The sequence below is a fragment of the Mustela erminea genome, chromosome 3 (genome assembly GCF_009829155.1).
Source record: "Mustela erminea isolate mMusErm1 chromosome 3, mMusErm1.Pri, whole genome shotgun sequence".
Taxonomy (NCBI): Eukaryota; Metazoa; Chordata; class Mammalia; order Carnivora; family Mustelidae; genus Mustela; species Mustela erminea.
The window spans coordinates 151,248,845-151,265,126 of NC_045616.1; the positions used below are offsets into that span (position 1 = coordinate 151,248,845).

General features: G+C 47.2%; 1 protein-coding gene across 2 annotated transcripts in view; it reads left to right on the top strand.

The window, feature by feature from the left end:
- The window catches only part of RETREG1 (reticulophagy regulator 1), a 126,823-nt gene that overhangs the window by 87,726 nt on the left and 22,815 nt on the right, over positions 1 to 16,282 (top strand). The gene's annotated exons all lie outside the window — the stretch shown is intronic.

Below are 16,282 nucleotides of genomic sequence, written 5' to 3' on the forward strand. Positions count from 1 at the left end.
AAATCGAAGCTGGTGACTATTTTATAAAATGTTAGAACATTCCTAATGGTTAAACAGGAGGCCAGTATATCAATTTTGACCTAACTACCCTTTTTTTCTGCCACAGTCCTTATCTTTGGCAAGGGGACCTGTTGGCCCCCACATGCGGTGCATTAATTGTGTCAGTGTTTTTGATAACACTGAGCTCTGAGAAGGGGGAGAGAGCCAGGAAGAGAAGCAGGCAGTTACTCCTGCTAACATGGGCCTAGTGTGTGCCCATCAGGAAAGTCTCCATGTCTGGTCCCGTGGCTGTGTGCACAAAATTTGTATGAATCAGCTTCACTGGAATTCTAAGTAGGGACATTGAGATTCGGATATGAAGAAGAAAGAGAGCTGTGGGAAAAGGAGGGAGCGGTGCCTGGGCTCGGTTGGCTGAGGGTCCAGCTCTTGGTTTCAGCTCAGGTCACGATTTGGGGTCCTGGGATTGAGCCCCTTGTGGGGCTCCATGCTCAGTGGGGAGTCTGCTTGGGATTCTCTGTCTCTCACTCTGTCCCTCCCCACTCCCATGAGCCCACACGCATGCTTGCTCACGCTCTCAAATCAATTTTTAAGATTTCTTTTAAAAAAAAAAGGCAAAGGGGTTAAATGACAGTCTTATTATCAGGAAAAGTAGAAACTATTAACTCTTTAAGGAACAGGAATGTCCAAATATTTTATTGTCCTTCTATTAAAGATAAGCATCCGTTAAAGCCATAGCATAGGGAATATCATCAATGGTATTGTCATAGTGTTGTGTGGTGACAGATGGAACCTACACCTGTAACATATAGGCTTGTACAATCACTGTGTCATACACGTGAAGCTACTGTAACATTGGTGTCAATCACACTCCCTCCAAAAAGGAAAAAAAGATACACATCCCTTTTCAGCCATGAGTGTGTGTGTGTGGTTGACTATAATCAGTTGCACTCCTCTTCTTAAAGGATTCTTTGTAGGTTTTGAGTCTTTATTTCTTCTGGATTCCTTCCCCGTACATTAAAGGGGACACTCAGTTGACATTTGATTTAATAATAAAACACCTTTCTATATAAAATGAGACATTAAGTCAAATACTTGAAGATGACGTTTATAAAAGTATCTAGATTTGGGACGACATGGACTGACCAGTTACAAAAACATTCTCAGAGAAATGCAGATGCCAGTCTAGGTTTGAGATGTTGGATTGATCTACTGATACTGTGTTTCCACGAGAACACTTCTGAAAGCAGGACTATCTCTTTGTGTCTCTGTGTTCTGGCATTCCTGCCAACTCTCTGCATAGAATTTCACACAGGATAAGAACTTTTAATAAATACTTGTTGAATGTATTTATAAAGCATTTTAACACCTGCAGTAACTATCTAGGGAGCCTGATCATCTCAGAAACCGAAAAGAGAGATTTGGCAGAAATGTAGTAAAGATGACTTTAATGAAATGTAACATTATCACAGTTAAATTAAATAGTAAGCAATTTTTGATAATTACAAATATTTTGAATTAACTGTTTTAGATGTGAAGTGAACAAACATAAGATCTTTTTCTCAGAATGTTTTACTGGTTCCAAAGGATAAACAGACAAGAAGAAGACTGTAAGTATATATAATACACATATATCTAATAATAGCTATTACCAAGGACTAAAAATACATTTGCTGCAAATGGGAAACTCCCTCTCACTCCTCTGAAGTGGTGGACCCCTGCCCCCTTCTTATTTTGATGAGATAAATGCCAGCATTGAACTGTTGGTGGTTTTCTATACAATATACTTTGCTTTACCTCTTTTTTCCCCCCCTTATCTGTGCAGAAAGTTAAAAAGGGCACCCCAGACAGGGGGAAATTTAGAGTGAGACCAGAAATAAAACATTACACTTGTGAAGGAATTTTATTCTTGCTAAATCTGAGATCGGACGCCATCAGATAACTTCTCTGCTGCCATGTCTGAAAGAGAACCGGTTATAGGCTTGGGTCTGCTGACCAGACTGGTTCTTAGTGCTCACATTTAGCAGGTTCTGGTTGAATTTCACATTCAGGCTTCTCCATGTTACTTTAGTCCCATTTGGCAATTTGGTGACCCGAATGGCTCTGAAACAGACAGGGAGCTCACTCCCAATTTAGTCTTGGAAATCAGTAGAAACCAAATGCTATGAAGCTGTAGGCACCGGAGGCCCAGGGGCTGCCAGGCACTGTGTTATGCTCACCAGATGGACGACAGGGAGAGGAGCAGGCAGAGCAGAGACCCTCCTCCTCCTCGCTGTTTATGTCGTTGCCAGAAATAGACGCCCTTGGGAAGAACTTACACAGACTCCGTGCCTCTGTCAAGGTCAGGAGCTGAGGGGAGAGGGTGTGAAAGATGGCATTCTACAGCGGGGTCGTGAAGGCAGAAACCCAAGCAGGAAGCCCGGAGAGCCTGGGGAGAAGGAAAAACATGGGGGCGGTAACCAAGGAGAGAGACGGGATCAAGAAATGTGAGGAAAATTACCCACGGGCCAGAGGCTGGCTCCGCATGGTCCCCTGCCCCACCTCAGTCCCCACCAGCTGCCAGGAAGGGGATGGACCCTAGGCTACCGCGACTAAGCTCAGACCGTGTCCTGTCGTACAAGCACATCCGCAGGAGATCCCGCTGTCCGCACACTCACTGGGTCCCTCCGTATGTGTTTATCAAGTGTGGCAGGGAAGCCACGTGCTGTGCCCCAGGCGACAGGGTGATGGGCTGTACCCCTGCTTTCACGGGTCCTACTGTCCGAGCAGGGGAGACAGATACTTCACAAGTTGAAGAATAAGGAAAGAATTATTTTATTTATTTTTTATTTTTAAATCATTTTTTGATGTGTTCAATGATCCATGAGTTGCATATAACACCAATACCTTGGATAATATGGGCTAAAACTAATAAGGCGGAATGCGTGGCAGGTGTGATAGGAAGGCCTCTCCGAGGAGGCGTCCTCGGGCCGAGATTTGAGGGAGCCAGCCACGTGGGGGATGTGGGGAGAGCCAGTGGGAGAAGTGGACCTGGCACGGGCATAGACCCCGAGAGGGGCACACAGTGATGCCCAGGAACCGAGAGGCAGGGATGGAGGGCAGTGCACGGGAGGGAGACTAAGGCTCCCAAAGTTAGAGTCCAGGGTAGGAGGCTGGGTGTTACTCAGAGGTGAGAATTCCTTAGAGGGTTTGAAGCAAGAGGCCAGCGGTACAGGACCCCCATGTACTTCAGAGCATTATGAGGTAATACGCTTCTGTGGATTGGCCTGAGAACCTCAGAGCCATTTATTACGTCTCATGGGAGCATGGATTCTGAAGTGTAAAAATGCTAACTTTTGGCACATAGCAACAAGTTCATAAGGTGGAAATCGGCTGGGTAGGTATTTCAGCAATCATTTTAAGTTAGACATCAAGAGAATCCAAGGCTGCGGGTTGGTATGTTGGAAGCCAATGACAGCACTGTTGATGAGAGAGTAGCTTGTGATCCCCGTCAGGTGACAGATTACGGGGTCTCCCCACGTGGTGCTACAGACCCGTCCCAGGTGCCTGGACTTCCTGTTGGGGGCCTTCCGTCCCACTGAAAGACAGCGACTTCCGGCAGAGAGTCTGACACACTCTGAGTGTGCGACAGGCTCCGCTGTCGTTTTGTCTGGACAGGTGTCTCGTAAACCCCCAGTGAGGAAGGGCGATTGGCGTCTTGCTAACTTAGGGCGCTGACAGGATGCCGCCTTGCAAACTTCAGGTAGCTGTGGTTTTAGATTGTGCAGAATCCTCTGCTTATGTTTTATCCAGCTCTAACACGTCGCCGATGAATGGAGTATCATCAGAAGAACAGCGTGCCTTGTTAGCGATTCAGAAAAAAACACGACAAATAATAATGCCCTGAAAAGCATTATTATTTGACGTGTCATGCTACGCAGTGAAGACTTAAAAAATTTGGTTGAAGGCGGCCACCGGGGTTCTAGAAGTCTCAGCGTCATAGCAGTTTCGCTCACTCACGGACTGTACTGTCCTGTTCTTGACTGGTCCACACAGCCATGAGGTGAAGGAGCTGCTCTCTGAAGGCAGGCAGCGGACAGTGTGCAGTGAGACCCAGAGTCCGATGGTGGCCGGACGCTTGGCACACAAGGAGGAAGGACAGAGTAGCGGGGAGTGCGTGAGAGGAGGAGGAGCTGCTCTTGCTGGCAGTTGCTGTGATGGTTCATGTTTAACAGCCAGCTCTCTAGGGGAAGGGAAGCTCTGATTTTTAGCCTTTTTTTCTTTTTTTCTTTTTAGATTTATTTGAGAGAGAGAGAGAGAGCAGGAGGTGGGAGGAACAGAGAGAGAGGAAGAAAGAGTCTTAGGCAAACTCCAAGCTGAGCGTGGAGCCCGATGTGGGGCTTGATCGCACAGACCCTGAGATCAGAAACTGAGTGAGACCGAGAGTCGGACCGTTACCCGACGGCGCCATCCAGACGTCCCTGATCCTTATCATTCATTGATGCCTCTTCAGGCTACCCACGTGAGGTCCCCGAAAGTGGAGCTGGGGAAGGATGCGCAGAATTGGTTCTCGCACGCCGGGGGTCAACGCTAGCACGCAGAGTGACTGTGGTCGGAGGCAGGAGTTAGTGTGGATTCTCATAGTGTGGATTCTTCATTCATATTCTCCAGGGCATGCCAGGCCTTCAGGAAAGGTTTGTGGAAGGAATTCGTGATTCATTTCTCTTCCACCCTCCGGCATAGTCGTGGAAAATGTCTGTCGGTCACAGAACATGTTTACCACTTTTGAGATCCTGCTTTGAGCCAGCTGGGCTAATATTTGAAATTGATTAAGAACACAGAGAACAATACAGTCTGTCCTTGTTGCAAGCGAGCTGGTTTTGTGGGAGATCCCTTAATCACGGGTAACCAACAGCACGCTTCTCCACACCTCGCGGGCCCCCCAAAGCTTCCTCTAATCAAGCTCCTGGTAAAGACAGGGTGACAGATCTTTGCCATCGCTAACATGTGACAGACGTCTCTCGGGTTTCAAATGTCAGAGGAGGGCGACAGCCGCTGTCGTGGGACACAGAGAGGTGTCAAGAGGGCAAGCCCATTGCATCAGCTTCCCTTACTCCTACGCTTTTGTCCCCTCATGAGCGAGTCCGTGCCAAGGGCCGCTCGGTTGTCTTGTTCCTTTTCTTCACTGTGTAAATCTGGGTCCCATCGAAGGTATGTTGAGTGCAAAGGGCTTGCTGAGGGGAAATCTCATACGCAATGTTGTTTTCCATGAAATGTTACAACTTTCATTTGGGGAAATGAAAACAGTACGGATGAGAAAGGAATGTGAAGAAGAAGGGATCATCTGTAATGTCATGACCTTAAAAGAAAAATCCTGTTATGTTTTATCTTCTAGTGCTTTGGACAGATTTTCTTGGCAGAATTACAGTAACTGTATATGATATGTATATACACAAAATTATATATATAATATATATATAATATAATAATATATATAATATAATATAATTATACATATAATATATATAATTTTGTGTATATATACATATCATATACAGTTACTATAATTCTGCCAAGAAAATCTGTGTGTATATATATATATATATATGTATAGGCTCATGAGCATTTTCTTAATGGCATATAAACACCTTGGAAGCATTTTTGAATGCCTTCAAAATAGTCTCATCTTTGGATTTCTCCCACATCTATTATTGCTATATAATTGAACATTGTTTTGCTGTGTAAATGTGAGATATACCGCTTTAGTTTTTCTGATTTGGGGAATGATTGATCAAAGGGTGTGAAATACGAGCTTCCAGTTTCCTGAGAACTGGGCCCAGAATCATTTCCACCATGTTTTGTTGGTCAAGCCACCAAGAAATCTAGATTTAAATAGAGAAGAAAATGGACCTCCCTTTTTCTTGGGAAGAATATCAAAGAATTTGGGGGCCTTATTTTAAAACTTCCAAAAAGAGGAAAAAAATGTTTACCTAATCTATGTTTTTATAAAATGTTTATCAACTATCATTTGAGAAGATATCGATGGTGAAACTTTTAATCTAACTCCCATTCCTGCTCTTAACAGAATCACAGACCAATGGCATCTTTTCCTAACAGAGAACACTCCAATGCTGTAGTTTCTTGATGAGTACACTTCCTTGTATAGAATAATCTTCCAATCGAAGCTCCTGTCTTTAGGCATAAACACTTCACTATTTTAACTGTTCTGTAGAGTGACTACAGGCAAGGTCTTGGAATTTTGCCAAGCTTTCTTCAGTCCTGGCCACTGGTGCCAACCTCACCATTTACTAGCTCGGTGACCTTGGGCAAGTTTCTTAACCTCTTACTTTACCAGTAAAATGGGGATGATAATATTTACTTTATAGATTTGTTTTATAGATCAGATATGGTAATCCGCACTAAATATTTAGTGACTCACTCACGGTTGGTTAAGTCTTCAGAAAGTAGTTAATAACAACAACACAACATATGTTAAACATTGCCTGGAGCAGCACAAAACTCTCACTTTGGAGTAAAAACACCTCAAGCAGGTGTGGTCCAATCCTCGTGAATATCCTGATTGCAGTTGTGACCTGTGTGGAGGGTACGCAGTGGGCCATCCGGTCTCTCCAGGTGGTGGCCCTGGCCCGGGGAGATGCAGAATTGCCCACTGCTTTCCCAGCTGGTCAGGTCTAGGTGGTGTGTGTGTTCTTCCTGTTTGGAATAGGGCCATGGGGGTTGTGTTTGAGTCACAGTGTTCTGACCCTTCCTGGGATTGCTTTGGCCTGAGCAAGCACAGGTATTATGCTGTACACCAGAGTGGAGTGAAAGTATGTACCTCTTTTGGGGAAGTGAGGATGTCTGCCCAACCCTTCTGTCAGTGAGCAGAGTATCCACAAGAGGAAGTTCAGGTTCAAGACATGCACCTATCTCTTGTCCAAGTGGTTTGTTCTAATCCCATGAGCACAGTGAATCTTATAAATGATCATATTTCCATCTCTGATTTAGCCAATTGGAGGTAAAACTATAGCTCATCTCTAACAAGTATCCGGGGCCCTCTGGAATGCCCATATGGAACATTTCCATATGTTCTTCTGTCCCTGGGTCTTTTAGCCCCATTCCCTTGGAGGGCCACCTCCCATCCCCATCTCAGCCGGTACCACGGTACCCAGCGGAGAGAATCTGTGGGGAGCTGGAGTCTGTCCCTGGCTCAGCCCCCAAGCTGTGTGCCCTGGTGTGGGGCTGCGTTTCTTGGGTGAAGGTGCACCATTTTGTTCAAATGCATCTCTTATTTCTCTATGTACTTTTTAAAAAAAAAAGATTTTATTTATTTATTTGACAGAGAGAGAGGGGGAGAGAGAGAAGGAACATAAGCAGGGGGAGCAGGAGAGGGAGAATCAGGCTTCCCACCGAGCAGGGAGCCCAAAGCGGGGCTCGATCCCAGCACCCCGGGATGATGACCTGAGCTGAAGGCAGACACTTAACTACTGAGCCACCCAGGTGCTATACTTTTTTTTTAAAAAAAGATTTTCAGAATTTATTTATTTATCTATTGGGGGGGTGGGAAATGGGAGTGGGGGGAGGGGCAGAGGGAGAGAGAATCTCAAGTAGACTCCACACTAATTGTGGAGCCCGACATGGGGCTCGATCTCACCACTGTGAAATCATGACCTGAGCTGAAATCAAGAGTCAGACGCTCGGGACGCCTGGGTGGCTCAGTGGGTTAAGCCGCTGCCTTCGGCTCAGGTCATGATCCCAGCGTCCTGGGATCGAGTCCCACATCGGGCTCCTCGCTTGGCAGGGAGCCTGCTTCTCCCTCTGCCTCTGTCTGCCATTCTGTCTGTCTGTGCTCGCTCTCTCTCCCTCTCTCTCTGACAAATAAATAAAATATTTAAAAAAAAAGAAAAAAAGAGTCAGACGCTCAACCAGCTGAGCCCCTGAAGCACCCCTTCTGTGTACTTTTACAAATGACCTCAAGTCCTTTTTGCACAAGAGTGAGATACAGCAGTTATGAAGAGAGTCGCCTCTGCCACCTGCCAACGCAGGTGGCAGATACACATACATGAAGAAACCAAACATCGAGGGTTCTGTCCCCCTCACTTTTAACTTGGACCCGGAGGCAGAAGCTCTTCATTTCCAGAGGAGGCAGTTAAGGGATGGAGACAGGGTGAAGGAAACACAGAGCCTCAGTTTTGTGTCTGAGAAAAGAGGGCATCAGCTGGCAGGGCTTAAAGAGAGGTTGCTTTGAAAAACCAGTAATTTTCTTCGGCAAACTTCTCTTTCAACTAAAATCCAGGGATTTCAGTTTGTTTCTGAGGCTGACTGGGCACTGGCAGCCCAGTAAGAATGTGTAACAGGAGCGAGCCCACACTCAGGAGGAAGGCCGTCCGGGCAGATGTGCAGGAGCGCCGTGTTTCCTTTTTCCCGGCTGTTCTTGCGAAACCCTCTGTGAACTGCGAATGGGAAAATATGGGGGCATATTGGCTTCTGGCTCTTTGGCCAGAGTCATGTTGCTTGATTCCATGTCTTCCGTGAGGGAGATAAAATCGGGCACGACATTCTACCCCTGCTCTTCCTTTCCCTGAACGTTTCCTACTTCTCTCTCCTCCCCTCGCCCTCGAATCCCTGGGCTCCCCGTGGACCTTCACAGGGTGAGAGGCCTGCTGTCTCTCTGGGTCCCTGGGCGTGGGGACACATGACAATCCGTCCAGGTCACAAAGTGTTCTGATGCTGAAGTTGGGAAACAGTGGGGTAAAGAGTGTCCCAGATGTCCCTGGAAGAAAGCACACGTTGGGGGCGGTCAGGAGGACAGGTGTGTGGCTGTGCCTCACATGGGCGAGCTAATCCTCTCAGCAGGGAGACAGATGGAGTGACAGTCTTGGAAGGAGCCTCCTAGGAGCCTTCCAAGCCGAGCCAAACTCTCTGCCCTCCTCCAGCCTCATCTTTGCAAGGTGGGCCTGCCCAGCCACCGAGGGCTCTGAAGGATGTTGCTCTGTGGCTGTTAGCGGTCTTTGGGGAGGAATTGCCAGACTGTGAATTCTTTGCCTTGGGGTGGGGCACGGGGAGGGGCGGGGGGTTGCTGTTGTAAGTGCCTGGTGGGGGGAGAGGTTAGGCAAAAACTCGAACCCCCAACATCCCTTCTCCCTGGTAACTGATTTGGGAAGGGTTGCTGTGTCTCAAGCATGGAGACTGGTGTTCCCATCTGGGCCCCACCCACACTGGTGGTGCCTAAAGAGTAGCACATAGTGATGGCCAGTGTGAGGTGGCCTCCCGGCTAGCTGTAAACAGAGCAAGCAGCTGTGTGCGGACCCTGCCCTGGCACTCAGGAGGTGACCTCTCGTGCTGGTCTTTCAGTGGGCATGTACGTGAATGCTTTTGTTTTTGTTTTTGTTTTTTTTAAGAAAATAAACTCATCTATCAGTGGAGCATCTTCAAATTATGCCTATAAAAATTATACCTATGGGGCACCTGGGTGGCTCCATTGGTGAAGCATCTGCCATTGGCTCAGGTCATGATCCCAGGGTCTGGGATTGAGCCTCCCATTGGGCTCCCTATTCAGCGGGGAGCCTGCTTCTCTCTCTGCCTCCGCCCCCTCCCCACTCGTGCATTCCCCCCACCTCATGTGCACACACTCTCAAATCTTAAAAAAAATTATACCCCTAAACTCCACTTTTCAATAAGGTGAGGGGATTGCAAATGAGGTTATATTTTTTGGAAATTCCTCGTGTCTACTTCCCAGAGCATATATATTCCTACGCAGAAATCCCAGATTATGTGGCATATGTATGTCTAAACGTGGCTTCCTTTTTCTAAAAAGTGAACAGAATGTTTCCGGAGTAGTTTGTAGCCTAAGTGGCAGATAACTTTCCTTCCAGAGTAATTAAGCTGAACATGAATTGTAAATAGTCATAGTTTGCCCATTCTGAAATATTTTGAAAACTTTCCTTCAGAAGCATATTTGTTTGGCTAAGGAAGACTTTGAGATGCAGATTTCGTTATACAAGGAACATACATGTAGATAGAGGATAATCCTAGGATGAGTCTCTTGCTGAAACAAGAAGAGATCTGCTTAGTAAACTAAGACACAACAAACATTGGCACCGACAATACGAGAAGGAACTGGTAATTCCATTTTGGGCACGGCAGAGGGAAAAATGCGCCACTGTTGTGTTCCATGAGGCTAGTGTTGAGAGTTTGATGGCAAATGGCTTTATTCTCTTGTGCCAGCCCCAATAAACCAGAAACGGTGCCTGGAGCTCTGAGAAGGATTGTGAGTCCTTGTCGAGAAGGTTCTGGAAAGAGTGTTACAACACATCATTGCGGTCTGCCGTGCTCGGGAAGGGCAGAGCGGTTGTGTGAGTGATGCGGAGGGCGTCAGGGCAGGGTGGGAGTAGGAACGCAGCAGAATCTTTATTAACTTAGATAAACTTGGAAAGACTCAGACAGCCTCAGCCTCAAGGCTAATGATGGCACCTTGACTTTTTCCTTTCTGTTAGTTATTGGTGCTCTAAAGCTTGAGACCTTAGCAACTTTCCTTGCGAAAAATCTGAGGGGGAGATGCCTGTTGGCCGAAACCTGGATAAATTTCTAGAGCAAGGTGTATTTTGAGATCAGAAGGAAAACTCCCTTACTGTAATACTTTCAGTCAAATCTGGCGTATGTAACAGCTTCACCGGTCATACGATAAGGAATCGTGTGCTTGTATTTCACTAAGGCTGTCTTTCATCTGACTACTGTCCAGTGGATTGGAGCCAGCAAGACCTGGGTTTTGATCCTGGTGCTGCCAGCTCTTGGCTGAGTCGACTTTCTAATCTGGAAAATGGGAGCAGTTTACCTGCTTTGTCAGATTGAAGTGAGGATTAGTGATAATGTAGTAAAACTCCTAATGCATTTCCTAGCATTCAGAACATGCACAATACACGGGGATGGGGGGCGGGCAGAGCAGGTGTTCGTATAGCAGAAGTTCTTGGGCTGGTTCCCACTTAGCTGGCCGAGTTAGTCAGTAGTTCCCATCACTGCCGCGTACCCACACGGCTCGGGCCCGGGATGCCCAGAACTCAGCAGACCAGTGCAGCTAAGACGCCACATTGCCTCTGCAGCCTGTTTGTGTAGGTCAGACATTTTCAGAGCACAGCCCTGCTCTTGCATTTGCATATTGCTTCTGGCTGTGCCCCTGCTGTAAGGACGAGTTGCTACTGGCCCTTTACAGAAGATGTCTCCTCTGGTATCTGCTTCCACCATTCGGGTTGTGGTCCCCGCCAAGTCAGCCTGCGTGTCCTCTGGTCTCTCCAGGCGCATTGTGGTTGCTATGGTAATGGTACCATTCTAATGACAAATTATGTAAATGGATGAAATAAGAGGTCAAAGGGGTGTCTTTGTGGGAGATTCTGCTGGTGGTTCGGAGACACTCAGTTTCTTTTCCTCTGGGAGCAGCGTCCCCGCTGGCGGATGATGACCGCCAGTCACTGAAGTTCATTTCCTGGGCTCTCTTGCAGCTATGCATGGCCCGAGTCTGTTCCAGCTGGCAGGAGGTGGATGGAAGCTTCCATGCCTCTCAGGGGCATGACCTTCGGGAAAGCAGTGCTCTCTGCTTCCCTTTCCCCTTCCTGCTGCCTGCCATGTGGATGGTCACATGGATGGCGCGGTAGGAGCAGCGGTAACTGTCTTGGCCCATGCAGGGAAATGCGATGTGGAGACCATCTGAGCCAAAAAATACAAAGAACGTAGTTCTACTACGTTATGGAGATCCCGTGTCAGCCCTGGGCCGTGCTGTGCATGAGGGAGAAATGAACTGCTCGTTTAAACCACTGTCACTTTGACATTCGGTAGACTAGGTGAACTTATATCCTGAGACAGCTGTTTACCTCTGTGAAAACTAAGTTCAAGGCATTGGAGAGAGCAAGGGAAGTCGCTCATAGTGCTTTAGAAAAAAAGTGGACAAACAACTTGAGATTAGGTTGGCGAGGGGTGAACATAAAAATTGAGAACGGTCCTCTATGTGAGATGTTTGATTTGTCATAAATTTCTTGCTCCTCTTTCAAGAAGTGTAACTAGAAATCATGGCTAGTAATTAGGGGTGTGTTTTATGCCAGAACACCAGTCTGGGTTCCAAGCCTGAAGTTATTTGGCAATGCCGTAGCCTGCCCAGCACATATAGGTAAGCTCATATTTACGGGATTGTGTGGAATGCCCCCAAGAGTGTCCCCAGCCAGCATTCGGGTTGTACCCGGAGTCTAAGAACAGTCATACCAACTTCTCATTAATATGGTTTAGAATTAACAGATAATTTATGCCATCCTAGAGAAGGGGAGGAAGATGTTACCTAATCCTTAAAGAGCAGTTAGAAGTGACCACTGTTATTGCGATAAATAAGGATGGGATAAGATAGCCCTTTTATTTATTTTTTTAAAAGATTTTATTGATTTATCTGACAGAGAGATAGAGCATAAGCAGGCAGAGCATCAGGCCGAAGGAGAGGGAGAAGCAGGCCCTCTGCAGGGAGCCCGATGCCGGGACTCAATCCCAGGACCCCGAGATTGTGACCTGAGCCAAAGGCAGATGCTTAACGGACTGAGAGACCCAGTGCCCCAAGATAGCCCTTTTAAAGCCCATGATGCAAATCTGAGAAAGGAAGATTGAAGCACTCCCAGGTAATTAGGCCCTGACAGTAGCGCCCACTGATCTGGGGAGTGGTGCCTTTACCTCTCTCCCTACCTTGGGATCTCCAGCAACATGTTTCCAATGAAATGGATCATAGGTTCCTCCTTGGACCAAACACAGAATTTCTACTTGTGTGTTTTACTGACTCTACAACAGCCGGTGAAGGCTGCACACGATGGAGCCTGCAGAAGCGCAGGCTGGTGGGGTGTCTGAACGCCCAGAAATCAGCAACCCCTTGTAAAGGAAGGGCAGAATTCTTTACATGGCTTTCAGTTTCTCCATGGCAAGACCGTACGCGTGTCACATACCCTCCCCGCCTCAGAAGTGGAAGTAGACTGGGCCTTCTCGGCTGATTAGGAGGCCTGTTTGCTGGGAATGCCTTCTGGCCTGAGATCTGGCACATGGACTTGAGTACCAGACGTGTCCCTGATAGCCACTGTCTGTCAAAGATTCTCTTTCCCATCAATATCCCCAGGGGTGTTTTAAGGGATATCGCCAGCTTTAAAGAGCCCTCTCTCAAGTTAGTACAAATTTCTAGGCATGTTCTTGACGGGAGAACATAATAGTATTTATTTAACAGCAGTAGAGGACTTACTCAGGGTCAGCTTTGCGTGTAACCTGGGAATGGACAGACCGCTTGCGGAGTTTAAAATCCTTGAGCAGAAGGTGTTGACTATCCATCCCATCCAGGAGCACTCCACTTCGTGTTCACGGACCCTCTGATTTCCTGAGGTATTCCAAAGCTGGGCATGATCCCACAAGGGATCCCAGGAAACCCAAGCTCCTTCTGTGAAGGAGTCAGGCCTCCGAGTAGCCTCCCCGGGACTTCTGGGTTCACCATGCCACTGGTCTGTGTGTCATTATAACCCCTCCATTCTTTTGCCATAATTTGTTTTTTAAAAATGTTAATTTCATTTGCTCTTGTGATTCTGAACAGTGGATTCTCAACTGAATTCACAGAGTCGATTCATTCCTGGCCTTGCTAGCTCTATATTCAAAGTAAACTTAATTTTTAGGTGAACTAAATCATACACTTAGCATCCGAGGTGTGTGCTGGCTATGCTGTGTAGACAGGTTACCCAGACCGTGCTGGACCTGGATAATTTTGTTAAAGATGACATAGTTTCAAAAGCACAAGGCCTTTTTTGTATATAACACAAGTGATAATGGCATGTATCTTTCTTTAAAAACAACTCGTTTTGGGGTCGCCTGGGTGGCCAAGTGGGTTAAAGCCTCTGCCTTCAGCTCGGGTCACGATCCCAGGGTCCTGAGATCGAGCCCCGCGTCGGGCTCTCTGCTCGGCTCTCCCTGCTTCCTTCTCTCTCTCTGCCTGCTCGTGATCTCTCTCCGTGTGTCAAATAAATAAAAAATCTTAAAAAAAAAAAAAACTCGTTTTTATAGAGGCCAACGTTTTTATGAGCCATTTTTTCCATTTCTCAAAAATGCATCATGGTAACACAAGCTAGAAAATAAAGAGAAGAAACGTGTGTGATAGGTTCGATTCTGATGAAAATATAGGAAGCATTGATTATCTTTCAAGGCAATGGTTAAAGGTTATATATCCGTCTGTGTCTTCCATTGTGTGTTTATTTAAAATAGTGCTTGTGTAGTTCGTAGTAACCGGTGATTTTCTTGGGCCATCTGGCTCTGTTGGTTCTATTTGGGCTGCTGTGGCCAGTTCCTGAGGATTCATTACCTCTATGGCTCTCACGTAAGGTTGTGAGCTCCCAAGCAGGTCAGGATGAAATGTTTAGCCACCACTTAACTGATCCACTTTGCTGGGTGGAGACAACCTGTGGATGTCCAGGCCCAGTTACATGCGATTTCCTGGTAGTTCGGTCCTTGTGGTCTGGATAGTTCTCCAGTAGGAGCGGCAAATGCCTGAGCTTGACCAAAGAGCTATTCATCTTGCTAAAGGATCTGACCAAGTCTGCTTCACAAACCTAACGTGGGAAGTACAAGCAGAAAATGGACGATGACTAAAAAAGAACACGAAATCATAATAAACTACGCAACACACTTTGCTGACCAGCACATCCATGAACAAGGACCCGGAGTGAGTAAGGGGCACGGATAGAACGTCCTGCCAGAGGGACGTGCGCTAGGTGGGAACAATGCGTCACTTTGCCGTGACAACTGTCAGAGTGAAGATGACGTCCTAGAAATGGTGAGACTATCGGGCAAGCCGCTGATCTCCAGCATGCCGGCTTGGCCGCCACCCCACGCAGGAAGCGCACGTGGCAGCCGGCGGTTCTCCTGCACACCCCTGACGGCGGCGTGGACTGGGGAGGCAGAGGGCGATGTCTGCACCAGGTACAACTGGAGGAGGACAGAGAAGATGGGTGCGCCGCTCGCCGGCATCGCCAGGCTCAGCCCAGGTCACTCACGTCGCGTTTATTTGCACTGGGTTACTTTTCATGGGAGAACACTAATTTTTAAAAAAATAAGTTTCACCTGGGTGGCTCAGTGGGTTAAAGCCTCTGCCTTCAGCTCAGGTCATGATCTCAGAATCCTGGGATCGAGCCCCGCATCGGGCTCTCTGCTCAGTGGGGAGCCTGCTTCCCCCTCTCTCTCTGCCTGCCTCTCTGCCTACTTGTGATCTCTCTGTCAAATAAATAAATAAAATCTTTTAAAAAATAAAAAATAAAGTTTCCTGAGGAAATTAGTAATGTGCACAAAAACAAAGTGTTGGAGGAACTCCTTAAATCTTTCTACATAAAATACACGAAGATGATTATCTAACGACTGTTCATGAGGAAGTCTTCACAGGGCACCTCCTTTTCGGCCTGATATTTGCCAAATTCCTGTTGCTGTGACACGCATGTGAGGAAGTGGCGGGCAATGCCTTCCTGTGGAAAACTCTCTCTTAACCCAGACAGGCTGGATTAATTCATTTTTATAATTCTGTTTCCCTAGAGCACCTCTCAGCAGGAGATCTGGCTTGTGGGCCTTTGTCCTCACTCCGTACTGTCGGCCACTGCCCGCCCTCCGAGGCAGACACCTCCGGAGAAGCACAGTTCAGGCACCGTATCCGCTTCTGGCTTCTCTCTCACACACCCTTCCGCCTCACGGTATTCTTTCCAGATCCCACAGCACGTCAGGAAGGTCACCCACATCATTCTCTTCCTTTCTTTCTTTCTTTCTTTAAAGATTTATTTATTTTAGAGAGAGCGTGGTTGGGGAAAGGGGCAGAGGGAGAGAGAGAGAGAGCAAAGCAGACTCCTGCCCCCGCTGGCACAGAGTATAACGTGGGGCTCGATCTCAGGACCTTGAAATCATGACCTGAGCTGGAATCAAGAGTCAGATGCTTAACTGACTGAGCCACCCAGGCTCTTCCGTCCTCCTAGCTTGTGCCCTCCACACCCCCAGATACATGCCTGTCTTCCTTGCGCGCTGTTGTGGAGGACTGAGTCATACTCATTTACTGTGAGTGGTAGTCATACAAAAACTGGGTTTCAAAATCTGTTTTGTTTTTTTTTTAAGAAGCATTAAGACATCATAATGAGGGGCGTCTGGGTGCCTCAGTCATTAAGCCTCTGCCTCTGGCTCAGGTCATGATCCCAGGGTCCTGGGATCGAGCCCCACATCGGGCTCCCTGCTCAGAGGGGAGCCTGCTTCTCCCTCTCCCACTCCCCCTGCCTGTATT